General features: G+C 58.0%; 1 protein-coding gene across 5 annotated transcripts in view; it reads left to right on the plus strand.

Moving 5' to 3' along the window:
* The window catches only part of CASZ1 (castor zinc finger 1), a 155,340-nt gene that overhangs the window by 105,935 nt on the left and 28,264 nt on the right, over positions 1–21,141 (plus strand). The window lies entirely within an intron of this gene.

Below are 21,141 nucleotides of genomic sequence, written 5' to 3' on the forward strand. Positions count from 1 at the left end.
CAGTCTGGTCCAAGCCTTTCAGCCGTGGGTGGGGGAGGAGAAGCCTACCCTCCCCACCCCCCAGAGGTTCCTTGGCTGAGTTTGTTTTGCCAGGGTGACCTGTTTAATCATCTCATTTTCTGGTGGCCGTTTATTCCTCGTTTCCACGGTTACGGCCCCATTAAGGGGAGAAGCAATAAGGCAGCGAGTCAAACAGGTAATAAAAACATTAAAGCCCATGTGCACTGAGGGCGGGCGGGCGGGTGGGCAGGAGCTCAGCGAGGTGAGACGGCCCAGGGAGAAGCAGAGGTGAGAGGCCGTCTGGCCTCGTCCCCCAGAGGCCCCCAAGAGAGCTCCTGGCGGGGTAAACAGAGGGCTGCTGCCCACACCCCTGCCTCCAGGCCGTGCTCTTTCGGGGCCAAGACCCGGTGCTCCTGTAGAACCATCCCCAGCCCTTGGTCCCCTGGCAACAGGCTCTATGTTGGGAAGTAAAACAGGAAGGAGAAAAGTGAGAGAGCGCAACAGAAGCCTCCCCCAGGAGCTGGTTGTGTGACCTGCTCGCAGGCCCCACCTCACCCTCCCTGTGTGGGGGTAGGGGATGATTTCTGACATTGTTTCCAGCTCTAGAACTTTTTTTTCTGCCAACTTTATCAGAAAGCATATTTGTGGTGAGTGCTGCTAACAGGGCCAGTCTGGTGAGTAAATATTCCTGGTGTGGACAGCCCTGCGACCTTGAGAGGGACGAGCCCGGCAGGGGGGCCAAGGGCAGGTAGGGCGAGGAGGCCAAGTGGCCCCGCTGCTGGGTTGGGGGGTGCCTTCCGAGGACGGGTGAGGGGGCCCCCCGGGGTCCAGTTTGTCCCCAGCAGCTCGGGCAGTGGCTGAGCCAGGTGACCCTCCCGTCGGGGCTGGGCCTGGAGCCCTTGTGTTTCTCCCTGGAGGCCTGGCTGGCAGGTTCTCCGGTGGCTCCACGGAGAGGCTGCCCTCTCCCCCTCCCTCCCTCTCGGAAATGGCAGCTGAAAGGAAAGTCAGCCACTGAGCCCAGGGCCACGTGCCTCCCTCCCGGGGCCTCCGCCCTGGGAGGCTCCTGAGCGTCCCGCCCCACTTGAGGTTGACGAGTGAGCAGACTGGGTCAGTGGGACTGACCGGAGGGGAGAGGGAGAGGCTGGCCAGGAAGGGGGAGGGGGGAACAGCGGTGCCTGTGGGTGCTGAGCCACCTGCTCTGCCTGGTCTGGCTCTGAGGTCTGCTCGGGGCACGCTGGCTAGTGAGGACCTTATTTCTTTCTCTCTCTCGTGCGCTGATCCTTTGCAAACTCACAGAGGTCTGTGCTTCCAGTTATTACTTTCAAAGTAGATTTCCAACTGGAGAGGGAGAGAGAAAAAGGTCTGGGGAATGGGGGAAACCCTCTGGCTGGGAAGTGTGTCTTGGGAACGGGCAGAGATGAGTTAATATTCCGATCAAACAATTAAAAATAGAAAATGCTCCCGCGGCACCAGCTGCTGAGGCTTTTCAACAACTGTCACCAGTGGGTTCATGGGGCAGGTGGTGCTGGAGAGGAGCGTTTCCACACATAGCAAATATCAGACACGGTGGTGTACCCCCCACTTCCCTCCCAGGACCCAGGCCAGTTGTTTGGGGGCTCCCAGTCCTCCTTGAACTCCCCTCCAGGGCCGGGAGCCAGGAGTCTGTGCAGCTTCAGGGCCGCGCTTCTCCCCTCCAGGGCCCGGCCGCAGCGGTGAAGTCATTGCCAGATGCCTGGGTAATTGCTTTAAGAATCGAACTTAAAATAAGATGAAAACTTATATTCCTGGGTAAGGAGTAATTTTCCATTGAATAGTAAATTAATGAAAGGATTATACCAGGGGGTCTGGCTGGGAGGCCGTGCTCATCTGATAAATCCAAGTGGCTTGGACAAAACAGCTCTGGACCCTGGGGCTCCCCTGAACCTCAGGCCAGACCTGCTCCTGACTCATCTGGGGCTCCACCCTGACCTATTGAGTTGGTGGGGGACACATTCCATGTGTGTTCAGAGTCCACCTCAACGATGGGAACCAGCTTTTCAAATCCCTGAAGTGGAAGGGGCTCAAGTCCTACCTCCCACAGGCAGTGTACCCAGGAGGTGGGGTGCTTGCCTTGACACCCAAGAAGGCGGGGCTTTGGAGAGGTTCCTAGCTGTCACTCCACATAGTCAGCCATGTGGTGACCACCCGCCCTGGTTGGCCCAGGACTGGAAAAACCCATGTCCTGTGAAGCCCCTGGGGCCTGGAGGCAGGAAGATGGGCTGAGTGACATGGCCCCTCCCTCAGGGTCCTGGGGAGCCCAAGCACCTGTGGAATAGTCTCCGTCCAGGCCGGGTTACTTACAACTGTGTGTGCGGGTGTGCTCAGTCATGTCTGACTCTTTTCGACCCCATGGACTGGAGCCCATCAGGCTCCTCTGTCCATGGGATTTCCCAGACAAGAATACTGGAGTAGGTTGCCATTTCCTCCTCCAGGAGATCTTTCAGACCCAGGGATTGAACCGTGTCTCCTGTGTCTCCTATTTACAACTGGCTCCACCTAAACTTGCCCTGCTCCGGGTCCATGGGCTGTGTTCAGCCACGTGCCTGTGGACTCGAGTGGGTGTGCACACACACCTCCCCTGGCACAAGAGGGCACCACCTGAAAACCTCTCCTGGGCATGGGAAGGGTCTTGCAGCTGAGCCCCTAACCCGCCCTCCCCTTTTAACAGTGAGCCCCCTCCTCCCTGGAGAGGACGGGGTGCAACATGCAGAATCACGGCAGTGGAAACCCGCTCAGCCTCCTCAATGCCTCCTTCCGACAAACTCTAACACCACACCGACTATCCACTTCTTCTCAGCTCCCTTGGAGAGAGACACAGGGAGTTGTCCCATTTCACCAGTGGGGCAACAGGAGGCCCAGAGACACTTAGGGATTTGTTTCCAAGTGCAAAGAGATGGGGTCTTCCCTGGTGGCTCAGATGGTAAAGAATTTTCCTACAGTGCAGGAGACCTGGATTCGATCCCTGGGTTGGGAAGATCCCCTGGAGAAGGGAATGGCTACCCACTCCAGTATTCTTACCTGGAGTATTCCATGGGCAGAGGAGCCTGGCAGCCTCAGTCCATGGGGTCGCAAAGAGTTGGACACAACTGAGCGACTAACACTTTCAAAGGGAGACAGACCCAGAGTAGGGCTGCCCTTGAAGAAGGGGGCTTCCCTAGGGACAGTTCCAATGGCAGCATGGAGTACAGTCCTCTTTCAGCCCTCCAGGGCCAGGATGGTAACTCTGCTGCCTGGCCTACATCCCCAACACCTCCGGGCCCCACCTACATCCTCACCGTAACCCATGGACACATCCCTGGGCCTGCCATTTTGCAAGATAAAATGCAATTGTTGATGCAAATGCATTTTGAACTTTTTGTAGGAAGCCTCCTCTAAAAGCTTTCATTACTGCCAATCTCCTGAGAAAGGGGTGCTGCCACCTATTTGCTGGGAAGGATTGAAGGGGAGTTGAAAATATTCTGACTTGTTTCTGTTGGAAATGAACGGATGGGTCGAAGAGCTCTTCAGAAAGAAAATCTAAATGAACGGGCGTTCTCCTGGGAGGCAGTTGTGTGGCTGCACGTTTGTCAGATATGTTTCTGTGTAAGTGTGGATTTTGCTGGAAGAATGGGAAACCCTTGCCGCTCAGCTCATCACTGGCCCTCATCTCTTCTGGAAGTAACGGGGCCACCTTGGGAACTGTACAAGATTGACTTGCTGCTCTGCAGACAGTTGCCCCTGCGTGGGGGCTCTCATCTGGGGACTGGGTTGTTTGTGTAGGTGTCGTCTGAGAGAGGACCCAGCCCCTTGCCTGGTGTTAACCACACCATGCTTTCAGGGGTAGAGAGCAGCCAGGTGTTCTTAGGAAGACTTGTGTTGCTCGAGTGGCCGACTCTGCCCTCCCACCCCCAGGGGAAGGAATTACGGGGCAGTAGGACTGAGAATTCCTAGTCTAAACAACCCAGCAAAGCATGCTCAGAGAGAGCCAAGCCAGAGCCACAGATGGTGTGATCCGGGATTGTAACTGGAAGGATGGTGGCTTTGAATGTTAGATGTTATGTGGCAGTTGCTGTTCAAGGAGACAGATTGGTGAATTCCAGGCTGCAGGGATCTGAGTGGGCCCTCTCTTATTTCTCTTCTCTTCCACCCGGGGTCAGGAGGTAGGGACAGAAGTCGGTCAGACAGAATGGACAGGCAGCCCTCGAGAGCAGGAGAAAGGAGTCAGCCTGGGAGCACCCTGGCTCCAGCCACTCAGAACACCTAGTCCATGGCCAGAGGTCCTGGCCCCTTGCTCAGACCACATGGGTCCCTTTCCCTGGCCCACCTGTTCGGAAGGGTCACTTTGGGGCTCCTGGGGAGACCTTCAGCTGGATAGCTGATGGAGCTCCTCCCTTGAGGCCCTGGGGGCAGGGCCAAGAAGGAGATGGGGATGTTTTCTGTTTCCGGGTCCCTTGGGGGCCCAGGGGCAGATTGAGACAGGCTCCTTGCAGGGAAGGTGTTAACAAACAGCAGGTGATTAAACATGACAAGCGGTGACATTTCTGTGCAGGGTTCTCAGTCCCGGCAATGCCAAGAATGAAGCTATAAACCCTGACATTTTGTGTTATGCACTGAGAGGTTTTTAATAGACCTCTCTCCCTCTTCCCCAGTCAACTTCTCGTTTCCTCCTTCGCCACCTCCCCCCCAACCCCTGCCACTGTACCCTCTGCCCCCACGTAAACCTCCTGCCTCCCCATTCAGCCTGGTGTCCCAGGGCCTTCCTGGGCCCTCTGGTTCTAGGTGTCTCTGCGGGTCTCTGCCCTTTCCCTCCGCTCATCCTCAGGGCCCTTTCCTGTGACTGCTGAGCTGGGCATTCAGTGTTCTCCAGAGTCAGTTTTCTTTGATCTTTCCTGTTGCCCCGTGTCCCACCGCCCCCCCCCCCAATCCTTCCCTCCCTCACCTCCTTTTTTTGGGTCCTGATCTCACAGCCTCACCCTTTGCTGCGGCTGTCCCAGTTGTCTACAATGGCAGGTGGCTGTCCCCGTGCCCTCTGCGTGTTAATAACATTTTCAGACAGACTGGATAGCTGGGGCTAGGGAGGTCATAGGGCTTGGGATGGGATCTTTCCCCATTTTTTTTTTTTTTTCAATTTCCCTTTCTCCTTTTTGGGACAGAGACAGGAGTAGTGGGAGAGAATCTCGAATCGCAGTATCCTGCAAACAGTTGCTGGATTTATTCAGCCAGGGCCTGGCCGGCAGCAGTTGCTCCTCTCCCAGAGCAATGTGGGAACAACTGGGGCCTCTTTGTTCTCCAGGCAGAGCCCTGGGAAGGGCATTTGGAGGTGATCCTGAGGCTCCAGAGGGCCAGAGACCAAGGAGAAGGGGTTTCAGCCTCAGTCCCACCTAGTCCCAGCCTCACAGATAGGAAAGACCCTGGAGCTCCACAGGGGCTTGGGACAGAAGTCAGGCCACACACACCCCAATCCCAGCTCTTCCCATGATGAACTTGAGAAGCACTTAGTTTTCTGTATCCGTTCAGTAAATATTTATTGGGTCAGGCGCTGTGCTAAAACAGTGGTCCCGTCCTGCAGATCTTGCAGTCTAGCAAGACAGAGGGGTCATTAACCAAGTTATTACAGAAGTGCTAGCTAACAGCAGCATGCAAAGAGAGGGCAGAGGAGGGGGGGCCCTGCAGTTTGGAGGGCTTCCCGGAAGAAGTAAAATTTCAGCCAAGACCCCCTAAGGAGTGTGTAGGAGGAGGGGTGAAAGTGTTGGTCGCTCAGTTGTGTCTGACTTTTTGTGACCCCATGGACTGTAGCCCGCCAGTCTCCTCTGTCCATGGAGTTCTCCAGGCAAGAATACTGGAATGGGTTGCCATCCCCTTCTCCAGGGGATCTTCCTGACCCATCTTCCCAACCCAGGGATTAAACCTGGGTCTCCTGCATTGCAGACAGATTCTTTACCAGCTAAGCCACCAGGGAAGCCCAGGAGGAGGGGTAGCCAGCCTGAGATACAGGAGTGTTTCCTCAGTTGAAGGAGTGAGTGGGGTGAGAGCCAGGTGCTCCTGCTCCACAAGCTTCTGGAGTTGAGGTTGGGGGCTGTGAGGAGGCACGCAGAGGGGAGGAGAAGGGTGCTGGCTGGCGGGACGGGTGGGAACCTCACCGCCCCACTGGGGCTGAGCCCCTTCAAACTCTGGGCATCTGGCCCAGAACTTGCTCTTCCAACCACCCTTCTACCAACTGTGCCAGGTCTGGTGCCTCAGGAGCAGAGCCAGAATGCTGCTCTGTTAGCTGCACCTCAGCTCTGCCCCCAAGGGGAGGGAGAGTGATCAGGAAGTCCAGAGATGCCCCTGAGGCCGGGGCTCCTCGTGCCCTTTGCGGCTCCCTCACCCACCCTGCTGACAGCTCGCAGAGGAGGGGACCAGGAGACAGGATGCCGACCTGTGTGGAGGGCAGAGCGTCTGGAGGGGCAGGAGCCCCGCGGGGCCACACCCTGGTCCCCCACCTTCTGCACCTGCTGGCCTCCCAGGCACGATCTGGGCCTGGACACCTTCCTGGAACTCACAGCTGGCCTCCCCTCTGTGCTTTCCATGGTGTGGGGAATGCTTTGGTGCTAGTGGGTCTTCCCCATGAGAATCTGAGCTCCCTGATACCTGAAACCATTCTCCCTAGATCCCTAGGGCCAACGGGGGACCGTGCCCATAGGTACTTAGGAATGTATTTGAGAAGCTCAGCTGACCCAGGAAGGGGAGGACTTGGGTTAACCCTTAACACAAGATCCAAGAGGAGCCTGCAGACTGACCGTGGGTCCCTGGTGTCTGGGCAGGCAGGCTGCCAAGATCCAGGTTCCACTACCTTGCCCAACCCCAGAGTCCTTCAGCCGGAGCAATAGGGTAGCCGTGAAGCCTGCTCCCGGAAGAGCCTCACTAAGAGCTTCCAGAAGTCAGACCCAGGACACCCCACCTTCCTGTGGGTTCTCTGAGGGGGAGAACCAGATTGGCTTCCTGTCCCTGTGGAGGGTCCAGGGCAGGTTTCAGCCATCAGTCCCCTCCCCAGCCCCTCCCAGTCCTGCCTTCCCACCAGACTTGGCCTGAGTCCCACATGCTACCCATGACAGTCATCGACAGTCCAACCAGGACCCCATGGAGGACCCAGAGGCCCAGGCTTTCTTGGCCCTTGGCAGCTAAGAGGGAGGGGGTATGTCGAAAGGGGAGGTGAGGGGAGTCCAAGGGCCAAAACTTGGCCCTCGGGCCCCTGTAGATCCGGAGCCAGGTTTTATTGTAATCCTTACATCCTGTTGCAGATCCTTAATCAGCTGGAGCCCAGGTTGGGCTGGACCCTGTGGTGACACTCAGGGCTGTAGCCTGGAAAACCTGAAGTGGAGCTTCTGGAGTTGAGGTTGGGGGCTGTGAGGAGGAGGCAGGAGGAGGGGAGGAGAAGGGAGCTGGTGCAAGCACAGGACGTGGATGGAGCCCAGACCTGCCACCCACCTGCCCCAGGCCGGGGGTGGAGGAGCCCAAGCAGCTGTCACAGGCTGGAAACCAGGGATATGGGAGGGTGAGCAGGGGCCTTCATGGGGCCCCCTGGAGAACATGGGAGCTGCTATAGTGCCTGTTAGCACCATGGAGACAGCTAGCCCTGGGGTTGCTCTGATAGTGAGCAAGGACTCCAGCCAGGAGTCAGCAGAGAGGTGACCCCGGGTAACATGGGTTCTGGTGGTTTTTACTGACTAGGGGCCAAGTCCAAGGCTGGAAGTGGTCCTGCCTGGCTGGGAGGTCTGCTTCATGAAGATGGATGAGGCAGAGGGCCCTGGGTCTTCCCATGGGTTTGGGAGCAGCGGGTGCCCCTTATCAGGGACCCCAGGATTGGCCCTCCTTTTGCCAGGGGCAGCTGACGCTGGCAGTCCAGCCCAGCTCTACGGTCCCCACACGAGTCAGGGGAAGAGTGGGGGCCAGTGGGGAAGGTACCCCATCTGGGACCTCACCTTTCAGCCCAAGGAGCAAGGACAGAAGATAATGAGGGGAAATACATGGACTAGAGATAGCCATGGAGCGGAAGCCAGGAGTGGGCTGGCTAGCAGCGGGCGGGCAGACGGGCGTCTGTCCTGCCGGGTGCCCAGGCTGGCTATGCAGACAGCCTCTTTTCTATATGGAAATGAAGAATTTAGGCTAATGGAGCTCAACCATCTCTAATTTTGCGATGGCAGGAGGATTTTGATTGAAAGTAATTAAGCAAGCTAGCTGTAAAATTAATTAAAGCAAAAGGGGGGGATTTTTTATTGGATTGGATAGCGATATAGCGTCTGTCAGGCGGGGGACGGATGGGGGTGACCTGAATCCTCTGCCCTCCCCCCTCCCACTCGGGACGTTTATGTCACTTTAATCTCCTTACAGCGGCTGCTGTGCATTTGTTTGAAATAATCAAGGAAATATGGTCAGAAATTGTCAGCTTTCAGATCTAATTTACCTGACGGCCCCTGCGCGAGCCGGCATGGCCCAGGGAGTGAGCGTGCGTGAGCGGGCGGGGGAGCTCGAGTGGGCGCAGAGGACACTGGGCTCTCCAGCCCCCTCCCCCGGCCCCAGGCCCCCTCCGAGGGCAGAGAAGGTGCTTCTAGCCTGTGGGCATCTCCCTGGGACAGGCCCCAGCCCCCACCCACCTGCTGCCTCCCCCCTTGAGCTGTAACCAGCTTTGGGTTTAGGGACTATAGGATCAGGAAGGTGACAGTAATTCCTTACTCCAGATGGCTGACAACTGCTAAACCCCTCCACCAGGGCCACAGTTTTAAAAATACTCCTAAATTAGTCCCCTCATGTCGTCGTCATTGGCCTCAGCTGGGGGATTGTGGAGATGGGCTATAGGGAGGGTGGGGGCAGCACATCATCCGCAGCACCCCTCTGCCACCTGCTACCATCCCCACCTTCTTCCCGGGGGCTCCCGGAGGCTGTGCTTACCTGCCCCGGACCTGTCTCTGCCAGGTCTCTCCTCTCCTCCCAGAATGGTGCTTGCCCTGATTCCCTTTCATAGCACAGCTCACAAGTTCTGGCGGGTGGCGGGGGTGGGGGGGTCGTCCCAATTCTTGAAAGAGGAAGTCCCTTCCTGCAACACGTTGTCACCCATCCAGGTGTCCTGCCCATTTCCTGTGGTAAGCCAGGTCACAGAGCCAGACACCATTTGTGCTTCCCTGAGTGAGTTGAGGAGCCTGACTTGCGGCCCTGCACCCTAGGGGGGCTGCTTTAGAGCCATCCAGGGTCCTTGCCCAGGGGAGTGAGTGAGGGGCTTAAAGCCTCTCCAGCAGGGAACCCTTGTGTAGTTCGGGGCTGATGGGCCCTGGGGGGGCGGGGGGACTTGTCTTCAAGGCTGCAGGAAATTCAACTTTTAAACACAAATGAGCAGTGTGATCATTTGTCATGAGAGGGCCTAGGTGAGAAATTGGGTTTCTGGATTTGTTTGGTCCCGACAAGTGAGTGACCTGGGCTTTCGACAAGTCTCTCAGCCATCTTGGGCCTCAAAGTCCTTCTGGTTCTAAAGTTCTGTACACATTTAGGACAGCCTCTGCCCCGAGAGCTGCCACACTTGGGAGCACCTTGTCCAGCCAGGGGTCCTTGCTGGGCTGTGGCGGGCCGGGGAGAAGCTGGGGATTCTAGAAACAGTGGATTAGAATGAGCAACCTGTCCCCAGTTTGCCCGCCTTAGAGCACAGCGGTTAGAAGTTCTCTGTCCCCACCTGCCGTCCTTGGGGCCCTGCCTTCTGCCAGTCCTCCTCCTAACCCCCAGCACGCCCTCCCTGCCCCTGACGCTGGGTAACTCAGTCGGCCTCCTCTGGCCAGGGCGTTGGAGCCCCTGTCATTCTTTGCAGCCTGGCTCCTGAGCAGAGCAGCTGCGCACTTGGGAAGTGTCACTCTCCCCTCACCAAGAGTCCTTCATCTTGGGGCAAGGGGTGGAGCCCCAAAGAACTGTGCCTGGGAAAGAGGGAGCGGGAAAGCTGCTGGCTCTTCTCCATGTCTTTGGGGCACAGTTTGTGCCCAGATCCTGGGCAGCACTGAGAGCCTTGGGGCCCTATCCTCCCTGGCCAGCTGGATCTGCAGGGGCCTTGCAGGGAGGCAGCAGCATGGCCAGGCACCATGAAGGCCCAGCCTGGGCGAGTTCCTGCCCTCTATGCACGCCAGCAGCCTGGGAACCTGGTCCCAGGAGACATGAGGCTGGAGAGAACCTCTCAACTCAGCCCAGCGTCTCGCCTCCATGCACGGCTTGCAGCCGCTCCTGTCAGCCCCTGCAGCTATGATGTGGAGGAACCAGCAGGGGAGCTGGTGCCAGGACCTGGTGGGGCTGCTTGCCTGGGGCCAGAGGCTGCATTCCGGGCTTGACGTTCGTGCAGGCTGTCCATGGTGGGCACCAGGGTGGAGGGAGGCTATGGCAGAACTGGGGTCCCCAGGCAGGTGGGAGGGCAGGTTGGCTCACGGAGACCCAAGGGAGATGGAGAAGGCCAAGAGAAGGGTGGAGACTGCTGTCATGGTCCTCATGGTGGCCCCACACTGACTGTTTGCTCTGCTCTCGTGGGGAGAACCTGAGTTGGGGATGTCATACTGAAAAACACTTTGGAGAACTAACGTTCTATGGTGAGAACAGTGACTGCAGAGAGGCTCTCCTTGGACAAGAAGGGCTGGCGAGGGCAGCAAGACTGGCTGTGAGCTCTGGGTTAAAAGAGGACAGCCTGCGAGAGCACCCGGCAACACAGCCTGTGACGGCCAGGGCCTGGGGAGTCGGGAAGAAGTGAGAGGGCAGCCTGGGGGCCGGTGTGTCCAGGGCCTGCCCAGTAGTACTTTGGTACCCATCGCCTGGTCAGCGTGGGATAACACGTGTGCACTGTGGCCACTTACCATTCCTGCAGTCCCTCCTTCCCCAGCTCCCAAGTCATTGAGAAAACAGTACCGAGCTCACTGGCCTCGTCCAGGTGGAGGCCCTCCTCTCTGGTTCTCTGCTGTCCCCTTCCCCCATCCCTCAGGATCTCTGTCTGCCCCCAGCCCAGGTGTCTAAGTATCTAGGTAGAATTTGTGGAGGTAGACCAGGAGAGGCGAAAGATGAGTGGTCTGGCCTTAGGCCAGCCCCCCAGGGCTGGCTCCCTGAGGACCTTTGCAAATCAAGGGCCTACCAGTGGGGCCCACTTTGGCCTAGCCAGCCAGGTGCTTCCTCCCTTCAGGCAGGACCCAGCGATGGTGGGCCAGCTGGTCTCCACCTCCCAGAGGGTGGAGAGGAAGGCTCCCCCTGAGTCTTTACTCATGCTTAGTAGAGGCCAGGGGCTTTGGGACAGTTCTCAGCACTACAGTGCCCCAAGCACAGGAACAGGGAAAAATCCCTGCCTGACTGGGAGAGAAGCCAGAGTGGTCAGGGTCCAGCCCCAGGAATGAATAGCTGCAGGGTCTGGTGATGCCCACAGGACCAGGGTACCCGATAACCCCCCTCCCCCGGTCAGGTCCATGCTGGCGTTGGCTGGATGTGACCAGGGCACTGGACTCCCAGCAAGGCCCAGGGCCAAACTGGGCCCTGGCATCACAGAGCCTCTGCAGCCTAGCTCGGTGGACTTACTGTGGCTATCAGACTGCTGCTCCTGCTCCCCCCACGCCCAGCCTGCCACCCAGGATCCTGGCGGGGCTGGTGGCCCCACGGATTCCAGAAGGGCTTCCCAGCAGCCTTCTCATCCCCTCCCTCCCGTCCAGCCTCAGTTTCTCATCCTCCAGGCCCGGAGTCTCCCCGGCCCAACCCTGGCCCAGCCCTCTGTCCCCCCTGGCTTCACAGTCGCATTTTGCTGCCAGCGCAGGGCACTGAAAAACTGCTGGCACTGCCAAAAACCCTGTGTGCGCTATGACTCCCCAAACATCCCTTTATTTTTATTGTTCTGTTAATTACTGTTTAAACTTTAATAAGTCACTTCGTCAGGAGGGGGGACCTGCCGTGAGCTTTTCTGTGCAAACACGGGCCCGGGAGTGACTCGGGTGTAATATAACCCTTTATGTGATGTGGGAATGTTTAGATTGTAACAGAAACTTGTTATTTTAATGACAGTTGGGGGGTAGAGGGTGGGCTGAGCACCAGTGAGGAGGAGGGTGGGCGCAGCCCTGCTCCACTCGCATCCCGAGAGGGCTGGGGTAGCCTGACCACAGGCTACCCCAGGGGTGCTCCCATGTGGCTGCCGCTGAAGGTCGAGGATACCGTGGGGCCCTTCCTGGGCTGCCCATGGTCAGGCTCACCAGGGAATGGGATGCGTCAGGAGAGATGCTCGGGGGCTCCAGGGTGGAAGTGTCCCAGGAGAAAGTTGAGCTTGGGGTGCAGGGGGAGGCAGGAAGAGGCCTCCCAGATCTCTGGGCAAAGGCTGGGCCGTGCAGGGCTGGACTCTGCGCTGACCGCAACAGCCCTTCCTGCTCCCAAGGCGGGGACCCTGTCCACAGTCACCATCCAGTACAGTGGCAGGCACCCTGCTGCACAGCACTGTGCCAGACATGTCACCTTACATCCTCTTTTTTCAACAATCCGGCATCTCAGGTGAGGACACGGATGTCCAGGGCAGAGATGTAACTTGCTTCAAGTGACACGTTTTTAAGAGGCGGTCCAAGTTTCTAGGACTTCCCAGGTGATGCTAATGGGAAAGAACCCACCTGCCAATTCAGGAGACATAAGAGACACAGGTTTGATCCCTGGGTCTAGAAGATCCCTTGGAGGAGGGCATAGCAACCCACTCCAGTATTCTTGCCTGGAGAATCCCATGGACAGAGAAACTGGCAGGGCACAGTCCACGAGGTCGCAAAGAGTCAGACACGACTGTAGTGATATAGCATACACACCAAGTTTCTAATGTCAGTTTATCTTATTTGGAAGCTTCTAAAGGCCAGGAAGAAAAGTTATGACCAACCTAGATAGAATATTGAAAAGCAGAGACATTACTTTGCCAACAAAGGTCTGTCTAGTCAAGGCTATGGTTTTTCCAGTAGTCATGTATGGATGTGAGAGTTGGACTGTGAAGAAAGCTGAGCACCAAAGAATTGATGCTTTTGAACTGTGGTGTTGGAGAAGACTCTTGAGAGTCCGTTGGACTGCAAGGAGATCAATCCAACCAGTCCATTCTAAAGGAGATCAGCCCTGGGTGTTCTTTGGAAGGAATGATGCTAAAGATGTCACCCACTTCTGCAGGAGGTGACAAAGTACTCCAGTACTTTGGCCACCTCATGCGAAAAGTTGACTCATTGGAAAAGGCTCTGATGCTGGGAGGGATTGGGGGCAGGAGGAAAAGGGGACAACAGAGGATGAGATGGCTGGATGGCATCACTGACTCAATGAACGTGAGTTTGAGTGAACTCCGGGAGTTGGTGATGGACAGGGAGGCCTGGCGTGCTGCGATTCATGGGGTTGCAAAGATTCAGACACAAGTGAGCGACTGAACTGAAACTGAACTGAAAGTCCAGCTGCCCAGGTGTGGCTCAGCAGGGTGAACGCAGTCCCAATCCTCCCTGGGAACCAGGGTCATCCCTCTCAGTCTTGGGACTGGGCACCCTTCAGGCCCTCCACCTGCCCCAGCCCTCAGGATGAGGGTCTGGAAGGCAATGGGGACATGGAAATAAGGATCGTCCTTAAGTCTTAAGCCACTTGCCCTCTTCCTCACAAGGTTTGGCTCCATCTCAGGGAGTTAGGGGTTCAAGTGTAGGGTCAGGGTGGTAGTGGCCAGGACACCCCTTCTTCCTCTGGTAGCCCTGATCCTTTACACGCAGAAGCATTCCTGCCCCAGACCCACTTCTGCAGGAGGTGACACCTGGAGAGGGAGCCTTTCCCAGGCACCGTGAGTCTCCAGCGTGGACCCCTGTGATCTGGACAATTTCCTGCTTCATTTTCATTTGGTCCCTCTGTCTGTTCATCCACAGAGCTGAGCATCCACTCTGGGACAGCCCTGGAGTCCTGTGCTTACCCTCACGGGCTCATGCCTGACTGAGGTTAGCGAAGGGGTGTGGGGGGAGCATGACCACGGGGCCCAGCCCCTCCCCAGGCTGGGTGTTCCCAGGGCTCTGTCTGGTCCCTCCTCTCCCTCTGTGGCTGTGACCCTCTGGGGCCCCTCCCCGCCTCCTGCCGGGCAGGGCCCGAGGTTCAGGGCTCTGGCGCCCTCTCACTGGGGGCTGGAGGTGGCAGCAGCCCCCCAGATGGCAACGGCAGTGTGGGCCACGAATCGCTGAGGTTTTCCTTTTCCGAGCAGCGCGTTTCCCTAAATTGTCTTTGACTGCGTGCATGGGTAATGAAAGTTTATGCCCTTGTTAGAAGGACAGGCGGCCAGTTCCAGTTAGAACTGGGGCTCTCTCCCGGCCAGCCCCCCGCCCCCTCCCCCAGCAGGAGCAAGAGCGTGAGCGCGAGTGGCGAGTGTGCGTGTGCGCACACCCCCCCATCCCCGGTGGATAAGAAGGCTGTTAGGGGAAGGGAGAGGGGACGGGGAAAAAAAGAAAAAAAAAATTTCCATATTTGTGTAAGTTGCTTTAAAAGCATTTTATCATGTCATAAAAAAGGGAAAGTACTCTCAGAAATTGATCCTCTCCGCCAGCCCATTGGACAGAAGGACGTTGGGATGTTAATGGCCATCCTGCTCCAGGGTGGCTTATTAAAAAATTTATACATAAATGCTTAAAATTGCATAAATTATTTAAAAAAAACCAACAAAGTAAGCAATTTGAATTCCCTCCTCTCCTCCCCTTGGCTCAGTCCCACTTCTGCATCCCCCCTTTTCCAAGCCCTCATCATGATCCTCCCGGTGGTCCTGGGGCCCATCCTCTCCTCTGGGCGTCCCCCCTTTTTTCCACTTCCCACCGCACCCCCAGCACCATCCACCCTGCCCTCCTCCGGGGTTTCCCTGCCTCACCCACAAATTAACGCAACAGCACACTCACATGCACACGCACTAATAAAAACACCACTAATAATGCCCCAAATCGCAGAATTAAATATTAAGGCCAGAGGAGGCGGACGTGGAGAGGAGCAGCCGCCACCGTAGCCGAACTTGGAGCTGATGAGTGTGTGTCTCGCAGGCGTGGAATGTCACCCACACATCCTGGAGACTGGAGTGGGGAGTTTTATGATGGTTTTTCATTGATTTGTTTCCCCAGCGCAGCTGCCGACCTCTATTGAGGGACAAACATAATCAGCACTGACGCAAATTAGATGGTTATTCGTTTTGAAAATTGACAGAAAAACAATAAAAAAGATGAAATGCTCCCAAATCAATAGATATAATGAAATTCAAATAATCCGAGAGATGAGGTCTCCATGGCAACTGATAATGTGGAAAAGAAAACAATTTAATAAAGGACAGACACACTTTGAAAACAGATTGGGCCCCGGGAGGGGGGCGGGCTGGCGGGCGGAGGGCTGGAGCGCGGGCTGGCGAGTGAAGGATCACTGTCCGTCCCAAGGACACCCGCCATAATTAAGCGAGGCTTTCGGCCCCAGAAAGTGCAGATTCAGGTTTTAATACACAAAATTATTTCAGGAGCAGTGAATCGGAAAGTCGTTTGTAATGACCTTCCTGAGAGGCCCGGGCGCAGGGCATGTTGGAGGCTGGGCGGCCGGGCCGGCTGAGTTATGGCATATTTGTGTTTTTATAGTGCGGAGGGGAGGGGGTGGGGGGGAGGGGGGGAGAAGGTTAAACAGTATTTACAGCTCAGTTGTTTTCAGAGAGGAAAGAGAAATAGAGTTCATGGGGAGATGCAGCGGGCAGGCGGGCGGGTGAGCCGGGGAGGCCTCTGGGCGAGGTGGGAGAGGCGGTGGGCCTGGGCGGGTCTTCCACCCTCGGACTGCCCGGCCTGGCCTTGGGGACCCTCAGAGAATGCCAGGAGCAGCCTCCCCACCCCCGTTCCTGGTGGGGGCCTTCTAGGTCTGGGGCCTCTTCTCTGGGGACAGGGAGGGAGCCTGTGTCCAAGCTCTGTGCATCCAGCCACATCTCAAGTGAGGTGAGGCATTCCTGAGGCTGCTGCAGAAAGCTCGCCTTGCCGGGCATCGTCCTGGGCTCTGCATCGAAGCTGGTCGATCGTCCGGATGGTGCTGCCCTCCTTGAGTCACGTGCTGCATCTGGGGTGTGCCCAGCCTTGGGTACAGGGGACGAGGGCCTGTCAGTGGCCTGGGGCTGACAACCTCCCTGCCCCGTCCTTGGGCACCACCTCCCTGCCTCCCGCACACAAAAGGGAAAAGCTTGGCCCCTTGGGGTTTGGCAGAGGCAGAGGCCACAGAAGGGGAAAGCACCCAGCTGAAGCCCCTCCTGGTCCCACCGCCCTCCAGAGCCGCCTGCCTGGGCAGGGCGGCGCAGGCACTGAGAGCGCAGCCCTGGGGGCTCACCCCTTCCTCACGTGTGTCCCCCTCGGGCTGCAGTAGCCACGTTCGTGCATCCATGTCGTGACGCACGCGGCACAGCCAGTCTCCGGGCCGCTGTGTGTGTACACATGTGACTATAATGTGATTGTACAAATACCGAGACGCCTGAATGTGTGTGCGCGCGCACAGTCTGCGTGTGCGCTGTGTGTGTGTGTTTTAAATCTCCCCTGGGTGGTAACTCTTTTTTTTTTTTTTCTCCCCTTCCTGTTTGGCTGTGACCTGGGGGAGATTGATGGCCAGCCTGTGCGGTGGATGCTAACAGTTTCCCTGATTTATAGAGTTACTTACGCTAAGTGAGGCCACTTAGACGCGTCTGGATAGTAAACCTTTTAACTGGACTAAAAAATCATAATAAATAAATAAACCAAGGGGCACACGTAGGGCCCAGCAGCTGGGCCCCCCCAGTTGCCCACCTGGAGCTGTTGGGGACCAGGGGGCCCAGCTGAGGGCCTCGAGGAGCAGTGGCTGCTCCTCTCTGCCAAGTGAGGCACAGGATTGGGCCCAAGAGGGAAGGAAGGACACCCCTGTTCTCCTAGGGCACAGGTCGTGTCTGGGGAGACGGGGCTGGAACTGTTAAGATAGAGTTGGGCTGCGTGGTAGGGGGAAGAGGGAGGCAGGGGGATGGTGGGGCCCCAAGGGAGCTCGTGGGGGAGCAGAGCCAGGACAGGTGTCTCTGGGAACCCTTCCTTGCTTCCTAGACTCACCACTCCTGTGGGACCGAGACTTTTCACCACAGTGATCACACTTGTAATGACTTGAGCAAGCATCTGCCCCCTGGTCTAAATTGAACCGTCCATCCTGGCAGGAACCAGGGCAGTCCGCTTGCTCTTGTCGTGTCCTCGGAATTCAGCCCCCGGCACCCCAGCCCTGGGGCTGGTGGCCCATCAAGTGCAAGTCATTACGGGTGGCAGGGAGGCTCCGAAATTGCTGCCACCCTGGTTGGGAGGCTGTGGGAGGTACACCTAGGGTCTCAGATGGTGAGACGTCTGAGTCCAGCTCTCACACGGATGCTGGATGACTACGACAGTTGACAGCCTCACTGGGCTCTGCTTTTTCATCTGGAAATGGTCAGGATGATGGCTGTGCTGGGATGGGGGTGGGTGTGTCACTGAGGCTCTGAGTGGTTACCCAGTGCTGTCCCCAGCGCAGGGGAGGTGCTCAGGGTGCCAGCTACCATATTGCTCTATGCTGTGCGGGCCAGGGCGGCCACCAGAGTGGCCTAGTGGTGCCCGTGGCCCCCGAGCCACCTGGCAGCAGACAGGCCGGCCCCCTGGACCACCCCCACCAGAGGGGACGGGCACCTGGCCCCTGCCTCGCCACTTCTTGATATACAGCGGGCATTAGGCCGCCCAAAGGGGACACTGCATCCTTAGGAAGAAATATGTCCTCATTTTTCTTAAACACCGTTTCCACTGAGTGAAATGTTTAGAAGGGACGCGCAGGGAGAACTTTATTTCCTACCAGGGAGTTCAGAGCCACCAGGCAGAGCCCATAAAGCACCCGGAGCCTGGTAGCTGACAGTCCGCCCGGCCCCAAAACACATTACTCACCGGTGGGGAGGGGCTGCCAGCCCTGCCAGCCCCTGGGGACTAGCCCCCACCCCACCGCCCCAGGCTGACTCTGAGACCCAGTCGTGGGCATCAGGCCCTGGAGTCTCCGGTCCCCTTGAGCCCAGGCTACCCAGGGCTAGGAAGGACCTGGCCCTGACCAGGAGAGGAGGTGGAACCAATCCAGCCACCCGCTTAGTCCCCAGGGATCAGGGATGAGGGGCCCAGGTGCAGCTAGAGGAGCCCCCTCCCTCCCCCAGAGCTGGCAGTAGCCCTGGCCTTCCCCAGCCTGTGGAGGGAGTGATGCGGTTCCTGCCATAACGGGCCCTTCTCCCGAGGCCCTCCCTTCATTCGATTTCTGAAGCTGGCTGATTTGCATATTTATAAATATCAGTAAATTATTTATTGTAGCAATCTGCTGCACCATTTTACCCATCACAGTTAACACTTTAGGGGGCTCCGTGTTATGGGAACCGGGAGGGGGGTGAGGAGGAGATGGGCAGGAGTGGAGAGGAGCCCTCTCGGGGTGGCCTGGGACTTCCTGGAGTCTCCGGAGCCGCCACGGGGACATGGTGGCAGCCCCGCACCTTGCTGCACCCTGGCCTTCAGGCGCTCGGGCTCTGGAGTGTCTGCACGGCTCCAGGGTCAGCTTCCTCCTCTGTCAAATGGGACGACAGCAGTACCTGCCTCACGGGGTCATGGTGAGACACCATGAACTAGCGCCTACAGGTGTGAAGACAGGCCAGTTCTTGCCCCTCCCTTTCTCCACCCTGAGCAAGACCCCCCAGCTTGGAGACAGAGCTGCCTGCAGGGGGCTTGTTGAGTTTGGAGCCCCTGGAGGGGAGGCTTAGAGACTTTCTGGGAGCCAGGGAGAGGTCATTTGTTGCCCACAGCCTGGGCCTCCAGCCTCTCCTGTGCCCCCACCAGCAACCTCTTCTGGCCCAGGTGTGGTTTCCTGGTCTAGCTAGGGATCTCGTGCCCAGAGGTGGCACCACACTTGCCTGTTTGTCCCCTCCCAGAGCTCAGCTGCCTTTTCCCAGATGCTTGACTGTCAGGACCTGTGCTTGGCACAGACAGGCACCCTGTCACCTTAGTCCTGCAATCCTTTCATGGTGGGGAAAGCTCGCTCAGAACCCAGAGCTTAGCGAGGGGCAGAGCCAGGCCCTGAACTCACAACTGTCTGCCCCAGAGGCCAGGGCACACCATGGTGCAGTGCTGCCTCCCAGGGCTCACCCTGGCCCATCCAGCGTCCCTGGGGCCAGAGGTTGCAGGCTGGGAGACGCCCTGGGCTGGCAGCCCACAGGCAGAGACCGGCCTGCTCCTTTCCCCGGGGCCCAGCTGGGCCCACTGCAGCCGCCCTGCCCCTCGCCTCCTCTCTGGAGCCGGGTCTCAGGTTAGCGGTACGGGAGTCCCCGTGCCTTCCCACCCTCCAGCCCAAGCCGGCCTCCTGGGCAGTATTGTTCCCAGAGGAAGTTTCCAGTGTAAATAGAGCAGCGGGCAGGCTGGTGGCGGGAAGGAGATGAAAGGGGCAGTGACAGGGCCGGGGACGGATGGCTTCCTCCCATTGAGGCCCGGCCACGGCGTTTATATTTTAGGGAAGAAAGTCAGGGGAATGTTTACATGGACAGGAGCCTGGGGTCAGACCACGAGGGGGGTAGTCTGCAGGTCCCAGGGTCCTGAAGGAGGGGTAGAGGAGAAGGCCCCACGGGGTGGGCCGGAAGGCAGGCGGGCAGGCAACTTGAACCTCAGCTCTTATACACACACACACACCCCTCTACTCACAGCCCCAGACTCTCACGCGTGTGCACTTACAAGGAAGGCCTGCTTTTGCCTCCTGCCCTGCACCCTAGGCTGACATGCCTTCCCCACCTCCACCCCTGGGAGCAGCGGGAGGCAGAGGGAGGGCAGCATCTGGAAGGCAGGTGGGCGGGGCAGAGCAGCAGCTGGAGGGCAGGTGTCGGGGGCGTGGGCGGAGCCACGGGGCCTGCAGGCTGGGGGGGCCCCCCGGCACACAGCTGCAGCACATCTGGTAGGGGCCCGCAAGGGACTGAGCCAGGCACACGGCCGGCATCAGGAAAGGGTGGGCAGGGCTGGGTGGGCCCAAGTGCCAGGAGGCTCCAGGATGGGTGGGGGCCCAGGGACGGGGTGTCACCAGCAGCAAGTGCAGCCCTGGGAGCTTCTGCTTCCCTCTTCCTTGGGATAAATATTTATAGATTCATTTGCTGTCTGCCATACACACTTGGCTGCTTACCTCCTGGTAAAAATAGAGCAGGCTCCCCCACTCCCACCCTCCTTCTCTACCAGGGCCGGGGGCAGAGGGGCCCAGGTGCAGCCTGCCCCCCATAGATCTGCCTGAGGAAGCCTGGTGTCACAGAGCCTGGTGGCTGGCCTGGAGGTCAGGTGGGATGGTGTGATGAAGGGCCCTGTCAATGAGCCTTGAGAAAGAGCCCATGATGGTGCTTGGAGACTTGGGTGTGGGCAGTGCAGACTTCGAGATGTGGACAAACATGGGTAGAGTGGGCATCCGGCTAGGGTGAGGGTGGGGCCCGGAAGAGCCAGGGCCACAGGACTGGGAGAACTGGGCAGCTGGCTTCAAGACAAGGACCTGGGGCTGCCAGGCATTGTCTGTATCGGGGGGCCACCATCTGTGTGCACAAGCCAAGTCTGCCTACAGATGAGGTCCTGGCCCAAGTGTGCCCATCTCTGTCCGAGTCAGCCTCTCAGTGGGTTCCCGGCGTGTGTGTTTAGGCTCTTGATCCGTTATAGTGAAGCCCCTTCTGACTGTGGGCCTGGGAGCAGAGTTCCTCCCTTGGCTTAACCTTTTGAGCTGTGTGGAGATGAGGCCATGCCCACCCCCTGGGAGCCCTGCCATCTAGAGGCTTCGATGGGGCCCCCTGTGCAGAAAGGGAGTGTGAGCCACGACTGTGTCTGCCGTGGCCACCGCCCCACCCCTGGCGCTGCCATGTAGGAGCTCGCTGAATGGATGGGTGGACAGACAGATGGACCGATATACAAATAAACCGGTGTAGGTGTGTCAGCTTTGGTTGGCATTTGTGGCAGGTTCCAGCTGTATGGGGGTGGTCTTGCCATTCCCCTCCCAAGACCCTGGGCACCCTGCTCAGTGGCCGAGAGGGAGGTGGCCAGTGCCCGGGCAGCCTACTTACAGTTCCAGGCCGTTTGCATCGCACTGTCATGCTCAGGGATGAGG

Source organism: Bos taurus, chromosome 16 (genome assembly GCF_002263795.3).
Source record: "Bos taurus isolate L1 Dominette 01449 registration number 42190680 breed Hereford chromosome 16, ARS-UCD2.0, whole genome shotgun sequence".
Lineage (NCBI taxonomy): Eukaryota > Metazoa > Chordata > Mammalia > Artiodactyla > Bovidae > Bos > Bos taurus.